The 9,828-nt window shown below is 32.3% G+C and overlaps 1 long non-coding RNA gene across 2 annotated transcripts; it reads left to right on the forward strand.

The window, feature by feature from the left end:
• The first annotated feature begins 5,609 nt into the window (after positions 1–5,609).
• On the forward strand, positions 5,610–9,332 carry LOC110652295 (uncharacterized). 2 transcript variants are annotated; one of them, XR_002494406.2, is made up of 4 exons: positions 5,610–6,054; positions 6,371–7,211; positions 7,294–8,864; positions 8,953–9,332. It is a non-coding gene; the product is annotated as an uncharacterized LOC110652295 (long non-coding RNA). The 2 variants fall into 2 exon arrangements; XR_009148226.1 differs by having other exon boundaries at positions 5,610–7,211.
• The last annotated feature ends 496 nt before the right edge of the window (positions 9,333–9,828 follow it).

Raw genomic sequence — 9,828 nt, forward strand, 5'->3', positions numbered from 1 at the left:
TTTATCGGAATTGGATCCTGCAGCAAGATCATTGTATATGGTGTTTGTGAGCTGTGAAGTCAATATCCAACTAGGGAATTGTTTTAATCACCAGGGAACAAAGAAATTCAGATGATAACACTGGGGTGGCATTTCTATATGGAAACATCCGATTATGAAGTAATAAAAAGAAAAAAAAGCAGTTCAGAGCGCCACCTGGGAATACATGAAGAAAATGAAGCGAATTTTCATGGCTCCTAGGAGGATCCTGATTTATGAATAACATGAACAGAGAATTACGAAAAAGATTTTTCAGGAATTGGTTGTTTAAGCAGTAGTTCATATATAAGAGGAAGTAAAAAGAGTTATATCAATCTGAGAGCAGTTGGTCAGTTCATATTTATTACTCAAATAGAGCTCAAGAGTGTGAATCTGTGTGCCTCAGTTAGTCCTCTGCCCTTCGCCAAGGCACAAGTATGTGCCTTCTTTGGGTCTCTTTTGAGAAAAATATATATATGTTTTAAATATATTAGTTAGAGAGATTATTAAAAAAATATTTAAAATTAAATTTAATATATTTTAATTAAAAAAAATTAAAATAATAAAATAATTTCTTTTGACTTTTTTTAATAATATTTAAAATAATTTTTTTTAAATAGTGCTCTAATCAAATTGACGACTTGTTTATTTATAATAATTTTTTATTTTATAAATTGAATATATAAGTTAAAAAAAATAATAAGAGCTTTTTATTTTAGTGCTTATAATTTAATTTGACTAAATATTTTACTATATTATTTTTATTTATTTTTTAAAATTTCATAATAAAGCTCATTCAATATCGATTTTAGTCATTTTAATAATAAATATGCTTATAAATTATTTTTTATTAAATATATTAATTACTTATCAGTCACTTATAAATACTTTACATAAACATATAACTGCTTATAATTTTTAATGCTTATAAATTCAAATTAACTTATAAACATTAAGCCAAACATCTTCTACATGAACACTTTCTTGCATTTATATGCCTCATTTGATAGAATCACATGATGATATTTCAAAGCGAGCCAAGATGTAAATCTTCAAACATCAATCAGTAAAATTTCATATATTATTCTTACATCAAGCAATATATCAAATTAATTCTAAAACATATTATATTATTTAAAATCTATTTTAATAAATTAAAATAAAAGATGGTAAAAAAAAAATTAACACTAAAAGAAAAAACATATCTTGTTATAAGGATTTTATTTTATTTTTTAAGAAATACATTATTTTTAAACTTATAAGGTTTTATTAATATGAAACTAATATAAATTCAAGTAAGGTATTTAAACAATAATAATTAAATCATTTTTGTATAAATAAATCATCATTTAACGATGGCTGCTAAGTTTTTAGATTCAAAAGTTATAATTTATTTTGATATTTTAGCCAAAGAGAATATTGTTAAAAAAAATTATTTTTGTTGCTGAAATTGTTGCATATTTTTTAGATTTGTTTATTTTTATTTTAAATTTTGAAGTGATATTGAGAGAGACAAAAATAGAAGGTTAAACGAAAAAAAAATACAATCTGTACGCCAATTATCAATTTTAGTCAAAATATTTAATTTTATCAATTTAAATATAAATCTTTTTAATTATTTTTAATTTTAGCAATAAATTTAATATAATTAAAATAAATATAGTTATAACTTTTAAAATAGAAAAATTAATAAAAGTAATATTTCTATCAACTTGAGAATATCTGTTAAAAATTTGATATAAAGATTTTATTTTTTTTAATCATTTAGTCAAAATAAAATGATGTTATATATATATATTTTTTTTTACTTTAATTTTCAATTGAATTTATTATTTTTTTTTTGCCACTTTTGTGATATTTTAGGCGGGAAAGCAAATAGATGGAGTGTTAACTTTTTTTTTTTTTTTTTTTAATGAAATTGGAATTTCATTAAATTTGAAGGGATGACAAAGGGAGGCTAAAAAGTCAAGTCCAAAACAAAAAGTACAATCCAGAAACCCAAAACTCATGGTAATGAACCTGGCCCATAAAAAACAGCAGAGATGCCAGAGAGAAATCTCCAAAAACAAATCAGTCCCCAGACCTCTCCACTGAAGCTATCCCGCATAGCATCACTGGCAGACCTTCACAGGCAGCCCATAGGCAAAACTCACTCCATCAATAACGCTACACAGTACAACCAAAGCAAAACACAAGCCTAGACATGGCTAAACAAGAGAAGATCAACAAAAGGAAACCCATAACCATAGATAGCACTTTAAGAATCGAATCATTCCCCTCTCTATCAATGGTTTGAGCTTCCAATGCTGAGCCACCCGGCGAGGAGAGCAAAGTCGACATCAACTGGGACGCTGGACGACACAAGGACCTACCACCATTAGCTTTTTAATCCTCACTAGTTACCATCCTTGGCTAAACAGGCCACCGCTTCTCAGATCTAGCCATGGCAAAACCCCAACCAAATCCTTCATTCAAACCCTCGATATGCTCACCCCAAGATATTGCAAACAAGACAAAAAAAGCAAAACTATGGACAACCAAATTGGAAAAAAGGGAGGGAAATCCTTTACTAGGCCAAACAAACCACTATGGAGGCCACCAGAAAGAGAACTTGCCGAACTCGAGACTGAAAAAGAAAGAAAACTATAAAGAGATTTTCTCTCTCTAGAAGGACTAGAGAGATTCAAGGAGATTCAATTCAATATCATGTTAACTTCCTGCGATGTGTATATTGCACATGCTAAATTTGAAGTAAATCAGTTCAATTTATCAATTTTAAGGTCATGATCTGATTTTTATTCATAAAGATAAAGGGAAATACAGCGGTGCGAAACTAATTCCATTTTGAATTTTGCTTTAAAGGTTAAGGATTTGAATTTTAGGGCGGTCTTGATTAAGAGGATTTTATTTGAAAATTACTCTCAGTCCAAATGTGAGAATATCATATACTTAAATTAATAAAAAATAATAATAAATAACAAAGGGGCAAATTAAATTTTTGTTCGAAATTGATTATATTAAAAAACATTGCTTTAGATGGAAGAGGCTTGATGCTATTCTCACCTTAACTTCTTCCAAATCTTGGTTGAGTCCTTGAAAAAAATCAAACACTCGGTCCTTTTCAAGGATCTTGTTGTAGAGTACTCCATCATCAAGGCAATGCCAAATTACTTTATAAAAAGGATCCATTTCCTACCATAATTCAGTGAGAGTATGGTAATACTCTGTTACTAACCTTGTTCCTTGTCGAGTATTGCAAATTGTGGATCGTATCTCAAAACATTGGGATGTGTTTTCAAAATTAGAATACATCTCTTGAGCCATCTTGTAGATTTCATGAGCAGTTTTGTAGAATAGTTAGGTTCTAATTTTTGGCTCCATAGAATTGATCAACCACGCCATTACAATAAAATTTTCTACCTCCCATTTTTTGTAATGCGCATTAGTACTTGCTGGTGGAGTAATCTCGCCATTGAGATATCCAGTCTTCCCTTTCCCTCTAATCACAAGCAATAGTGATTGGAACCATTCACGAAAGCTGGATTCATTTAGTTTATGTCGTGTGATTTGTAGAGAAGCGGAGATTCTGAAGTTTGATTGGTTTGAGGCACTTAAAAATTTGTTGCGAATTGTATTGTGGAAGATTCTGTGGTGTTTTCAGTTATCTCCTTCTTAGAAAATGAGGAAAAAATTTAGTAGAAGAAAAGATGAATATGGATGGTTGTTAGACTCTGATTTGGATTGAGCAAATTTCGGTTCAAACTGAAAAATCGAACCAAATCAAGTCATTTCGGTTCAATCTGTTTGATTTTAAAATTTAATCGGTTTGGTTCGGTTTTACATTATATAAATTTCAGTTATTTCGGTTTGGTTCTGTTTTGAAGAAAAAAAAATCGGTTAAACTGAACCAAACCAAATAGTAATTTATATGTTCAAATCGAACCAAATTGAACTAAATCGATTTTTGAATTGATTTATTTTTATAAGAAATTTATGAATTATATTTAATTATATATATATTAATTATTTAATTTTATTGATTAATGGTTATTAGATTCAAACCAAAGTCAAAATTAGATCAAATAATTTGAAAATCAAGTCTAAATTAAAAATCAATTAAAAATAAAAACCGATCGATTTAAACCAAACTGAAATAAAGCGGTTCGGTTCGAATCAATTTTTATCTATTTTGGTTCGGTTCGATTTCTAATATACATAATTCGGTTTTATAATTTAATTCAGTTCGGTTCGGTTCGAACTGAATGCTCACCCTGATACCAAGAAAGTAGAAGAGATTTAAAATGTTATGCAATTTCTCATACTATTTCATACACATTTACGATGTAATTACAATATAAAAGAAAAAAAGAATACCAAAAAACAAATGACAACATGATTCTAGGGATTTAATTTGTACAATCACTTGGTTTTAGAGTAGATTCTAAACTTAACAGTTGATATTTGACCCCATAAAATCTAGAATTTTTCTTTCCTTTCCAACACTAAGGAGCCTTTTTCTATTGTTGAGAAAGAGCTTTTCTGGATAGAAAAGGTGTTCCATCCCATTTAGTTTCCTTAGCTATTTCTAAATCTTTGACTGCATTCTCTTGAGTTCTTTCAATGAAATTTGTTTTTCCAAAAAAAAAAAAAAAATATCAATAGCCAAAGATAATTTCTTTCTTCATGTCCTTTCCTTTTTTTCATTTTTTCTCAACACCCAAACAGAAAATAAGACCAAGAAAACCAAAATTAACTAAGAAAAAAAATTGAAAAAGGAAAATCATTCAGGGACGGAAGGAGCAGGGGCCAAGGGAGGACTGGCCCCTGGGATTTTAAAATTTTTTTAGGTTACAATGGTATTTCAAAAAAATTATAATTTACAATTTAATCTTCATCTTAATTATTATATTTTCAGAATCAAATAAAATAGTTTCTTACTTTTTAATCCGTCAACAAAATAGTTCATACCATTAATATAATCTAAGTTCCAATTGAAATAATTAAATTCTTAACATTTTGATGAAACCAATAATTTAGTTTTTGTAATTTTAAAATCAAACAAGTTAGTCGAACACTTGTTAAATTTTATATTTAAATAATTATATAAATTATATTTAAATTTAAATATAATATATACATCTATTATTTTAAAAATATAATACGATTGTGTCAAAATTTGTTTGAATCGAAGAAATTCCTTTAGCTATTGATAATTACTGCATCATGATGTAATTTCCCATACTGAACCCTAATTAACTCTTTATAGTGCTTTTAGACGAAGTGAGTGAATATTTTATAAAGTAAGATAAGATAATAAAAGGTGAGGTAGCAAAATCTCTCAAGTCCACTAATTTGATAGATTGAAAAAATTGAGGATTTTGAAGATTTTGAAACTTCAAAAAACCTAAGTACGTACTTTAAAAACTTATCTCTTACTTTCCAAAACTTCCTCCCAAACAAGCTATAAGATTCATTTCTAGGTTATCTTATTCTTTCAATTCAACCCTTGAAAATACTAAACTTTCAAAAATTTTATAATTTATTCTGCTTGACTCTTTGGTTGGCTTTGATTTTGATCATTGGGCTCGTGCACAAGGAAGTGCAAAAATAGACGTTTACAAATATCCAACAAAATGCTAAAGAAATTACAATCTAAAGTTTCCATCACATTTCACAGTCGATAAGAAAGATGATGGAGGGCATGAGGAGAAACCTTTTTCTGGCGAGGTAAGGAGAAAAAGAGTGATGACATTGAAGTGAGGGCTATAAGGTGACAGTGTCAACGCGAGCGTTGTGAAGCGACAGCATAGAGGTGAGGTTGTGAGGCAACGAGATGGGGTGAGGAGTGAGGACGCCAAGAGGCAAGATGAAGGATCGATGAAGACGTGTAATGCCCTAACAGAGGAATGGATAAAGGTGAGATCGTGAGAGAAAAGTGAGGGCTCCAGAGATCTTTTCAGATTTTGAAACAAGAGATAAATTTTGAGGGGTTGAAGGCGTTTGTGAAGTGGTGAGGGTTTATGAATGATCAATTCGGTATGATTATTTCGATTTTTTTAATCTTTATAAGCGAATCAAATTAAAAACCTAAAATTTTGTTTCCACCTTTTTAACCTTTCTTTTTTTATTTTATTTTGATGATTGAAGAACTGTGATTGATTGAAACATACCTTAAGCTGGTCATTCAACTTTGATAAACTATTACATATATACATATGTAGCAGACCTCAAACATTTCTTATGATTGATAACAATACAATCTTAAGCCAAAAATTAATGGCAAGAACTTGTACTCCCTTTGCCATTGCAGCTTTATCACTTCACATTGTCTTGTCTTGCTCTGCTTCTGTAGCATCACTCAGCATCAGCAGCGAACAAGATGCTCTTCTTGCACTCAACAACATATCACTCTCGACCCTCTAAATTATCTGGCTACCAACTGGTCTACCAGTGTCTCAGTATGCAGCTGGATTAGCGTCTCTTGTGACCATACGAATCATAGAGTCACAGCTCACAATCTCTCTCTCATGGGTCTTATGGGCACCATCCCTCCACGCATAGGGAATCTATCTTTCCTCTCTGAGCTAAGTCTCACCAGCAATACTTTCCATGGCCCTCTGCCATCTGAGCTGCCTCATCTTCCTCAGCTGAGACACATCAACTTGGGATCAAACAATTTTAGCCAAGAGATCCCACCTTGGATTGGCTCATTACCGAAACTTGAAGAACTATATCTGGATGATAACAATTTCTTAGATATTATCCCACCTTCCTTGTTCAACATTTCGACACCTAAAAACTTTGCAGCTGATGAACAATAACCTACAAGGAAACATCTCTGAGGAGATTGGCAATTTAGCCAACCTGAAGACAATCAACTTGAATGGTAACCAGAAGATTTGCGGGTTCATTGCCATGGACTATTTTCAACATTTCTTGTTTGAGAATTATTGATTTGGCGAACAATAATATATTTGGTAGTCTACCAGATGATGTGTAAAAATCTTCCAAATCTTGAGAGACTTTTTGTTGATCACAATCAACTGGTTGGACGGATTCCATCAAGTTTAGGGCAATGTAAAAAGCTGCTTCGTGTGTATCTGAACGATAATGATTTCACCGGAAACATTCCAACAATTCTCGGAAATCTGACATTGCTTAAGATCTCTATCTAGGCTTCAGTAACTTGACAGGTGCCATATACAAACTAAATTTTCAATTTTTTTCCCCTGACCTTACTATTCAATGTAGACTCTGTTTTTGAACATTATGCAGGAGAAGTACCGGGGGAAATAGGTTCTCTTCATACACTCTTCCAACTTCAATTGGTAATTTCTCTGCTATACAATATTTCAATGTAGAAAGTTGCAACATGAAAGGCAGCATACCAAGAGAAGTAGGCCTTACGAGCAACCTCACAACCTTACTCCTGCAAAACAATGAATTCATAGGATCAATTCCTGCCACAATTGGTAGATTGCATAAGCTCCAAGTTTTATGCCTTAAATAAGTTGAATGGTTCCCTGCCAAATGAGTAGATTGGGATAATTATTTTTGAGTCGAAACAACCTCTCTGGAACTCTACCAGCTTCCTCTCTGGAACTCTAACAGCTTGCCTGGTGGATGCTAGCTCACTAAGAATTCTGCACTTAGATTCCAACAATTTTATTTCTACAATACCTTCTACTTTATGGAACCTAAAAGATATCCTGTATTTGAACTTGTCATCAAATTCTCTGAGTGGCCACCTACCTCCAAGTATTGGAAATCTGAAGGTTGTAAAAAAAATAAATTTATCAAATAATCACTTTTCTGGTATCATTCCGGATTCCCTTGGGGACCTCCAAAGCCTGATGATACTCTCTTTAAGACATAACAATTTTGAAGGCCCTATTCCCTAAACATTTGGAAACTTGATCAGCCTGGAAGCCTTGGATTTGGCCAATAACAATCTGTTAGGAACAATTCCCATGTCCCTGGATGGACTCAAGTATCTCAAACATCTCAACATTTCTTTCAAAAAATTAGAAGAAGTTCCCACAGCTGGAGCTTTTGCAAATTTTTCAGTTCAGTCATTTTTGGGAAACTATGCACTTTGTGGCAGTCTGTTTAATTTTACACCATGTAAAATTAGTATTCATGGAAGTTACAAGACTGCCACCAAGCAAATACTAGTATATATTCTTCCTGCTATCATGTTGACAATAGTTGTCATTATTGTCTCTTTAAGATGTCGAAAGGCAAAAATTAAGTTGAAAACTGTTGCTGATCAAGATCTTGTAATTGTGGCAACATGGAGAAGACAATTCCTTCCAAGAACTTCAACAGGCAACAGATGGATTTTGTAGCAGCAACATAATTGGTACAGGAGGTTATGGTACTGTATATAAAGGAACACTTGGGGATGAGAAGGATGTTGCAATAAAGGTTTTCAATTTGCAACTTGAAGGAGCATTTAAGAGTTTTGATGTAGACTGTGAGGTACTGAGCAATACCCGCCACCGAAATCTTGTCAAAATTATAAGTTGTTGCTCTAACCTTGACTTCAAAGCATTGGTTTTTTATTACATGCCAAATGGGAGCTTGGAAAAGTGGTCGTATTCTCATAATCATTTTTTGGATATCCATCGAAGGCTAGACATGACGATAGATGTTGCATCAGCATTGGAATATCTTCATCATGGCTTTTCTAGACCTATTGTTCATTGTGATTTGAAGCCAAGCAGTGTCCTGCTAGATGCAGATGGTTGCTCATGTAGCTGATTTTGGCATCGCCAAGCTCTTAGGCGAAGGAAATTCTATGAAACAAACAAGAACCTTGGCTACTATTGGGTATATGGCAACAGGTAAAGTTGTAGATTTTTTGTGATTTTCATGTAATCCTATGTTCTGTAATTTTAACATCTTAATGACATACTTCAACCTGATGTGTAGAGTATGGATCAGAAGACCTTGTTTCCACAAAAAGGGGATGTGTATAGCTTTGGAATACTATTAATGGAGTCATATTTGGTGGAAGAATGAGCTTGAAGCAATATATAAAGGAAGCATTACCAGATGCAGTAGCTGAAATAGCAGATGCTAATTTGCAGGTAAAGGAGGAACATTTTGCAGTTAAGAAAGATTGTATATCATTAATTTTAGGATTGGCAGTGGATTGCTGCATTGATGTTCCTGATGAGAGAATTGACAGTCAACACTCAATCACATCAGAACTCGATTCCTAGCTAGTTTAGCAAAGACATAATGATATCTATTGTACAATTAAACAGCAGAAGTATCAGACACTAAAAATAATCCAAGAATAAATTGAATTCCTTTAACTTGTTCATTACTGTATGATAACTTTGAATGGGATATGGATTATACTGTTGGCTTTGGGATCATTTTCATCTATTACAGAGGCCAATTAAAAAAATATCTCAGGAAGTTCCTCCAAAATGAGAATAGAACACTGCGTCTTCTTTGTTGTACTCTGCTGAATGAATCAATGAATGAATGAATAAAAATAAAGTGATGCAAAGAGTCCCTGATTCACATTCAATTTTGTGTTTGGGTATATAATTTTTTAGAACAATCCATAAAGCGGCGAATAGGTTGTGGCGGTGGAGGCGCTTCACCTCGGCTGCGGGTGGCGAGGGGCCGGTTTGGGCATAGGATCGGCCTTCAGTCAATAGTTTTACGTGCTCGAATTGGTCTTTAACCGGAAAAGGGCCGATTTTCGGTTATTCTCTCAATCGAATTAAAACGATAATTGTTAGATTAGTTAGCCTGACGAATGGTGATTTCTTTTTTTAAAAAAAGAAAAAT

This window comes from Hevea brasiliensis, chromosome 4, assembly GCF_030052815.1.
Source record: "Hevea brasiliensis isolate MT/VB/25A 57/8 chromosome 4, ASM3005281v1, whole genome shotgun sequence".
NCBI classification, from domain to species: Eukaryota; Viridiplantae; Streptophyta; class Magnoliopsida; order Malpighiales; family Euphorbiaceae; genus Hevea; species Hevea brasiliensis.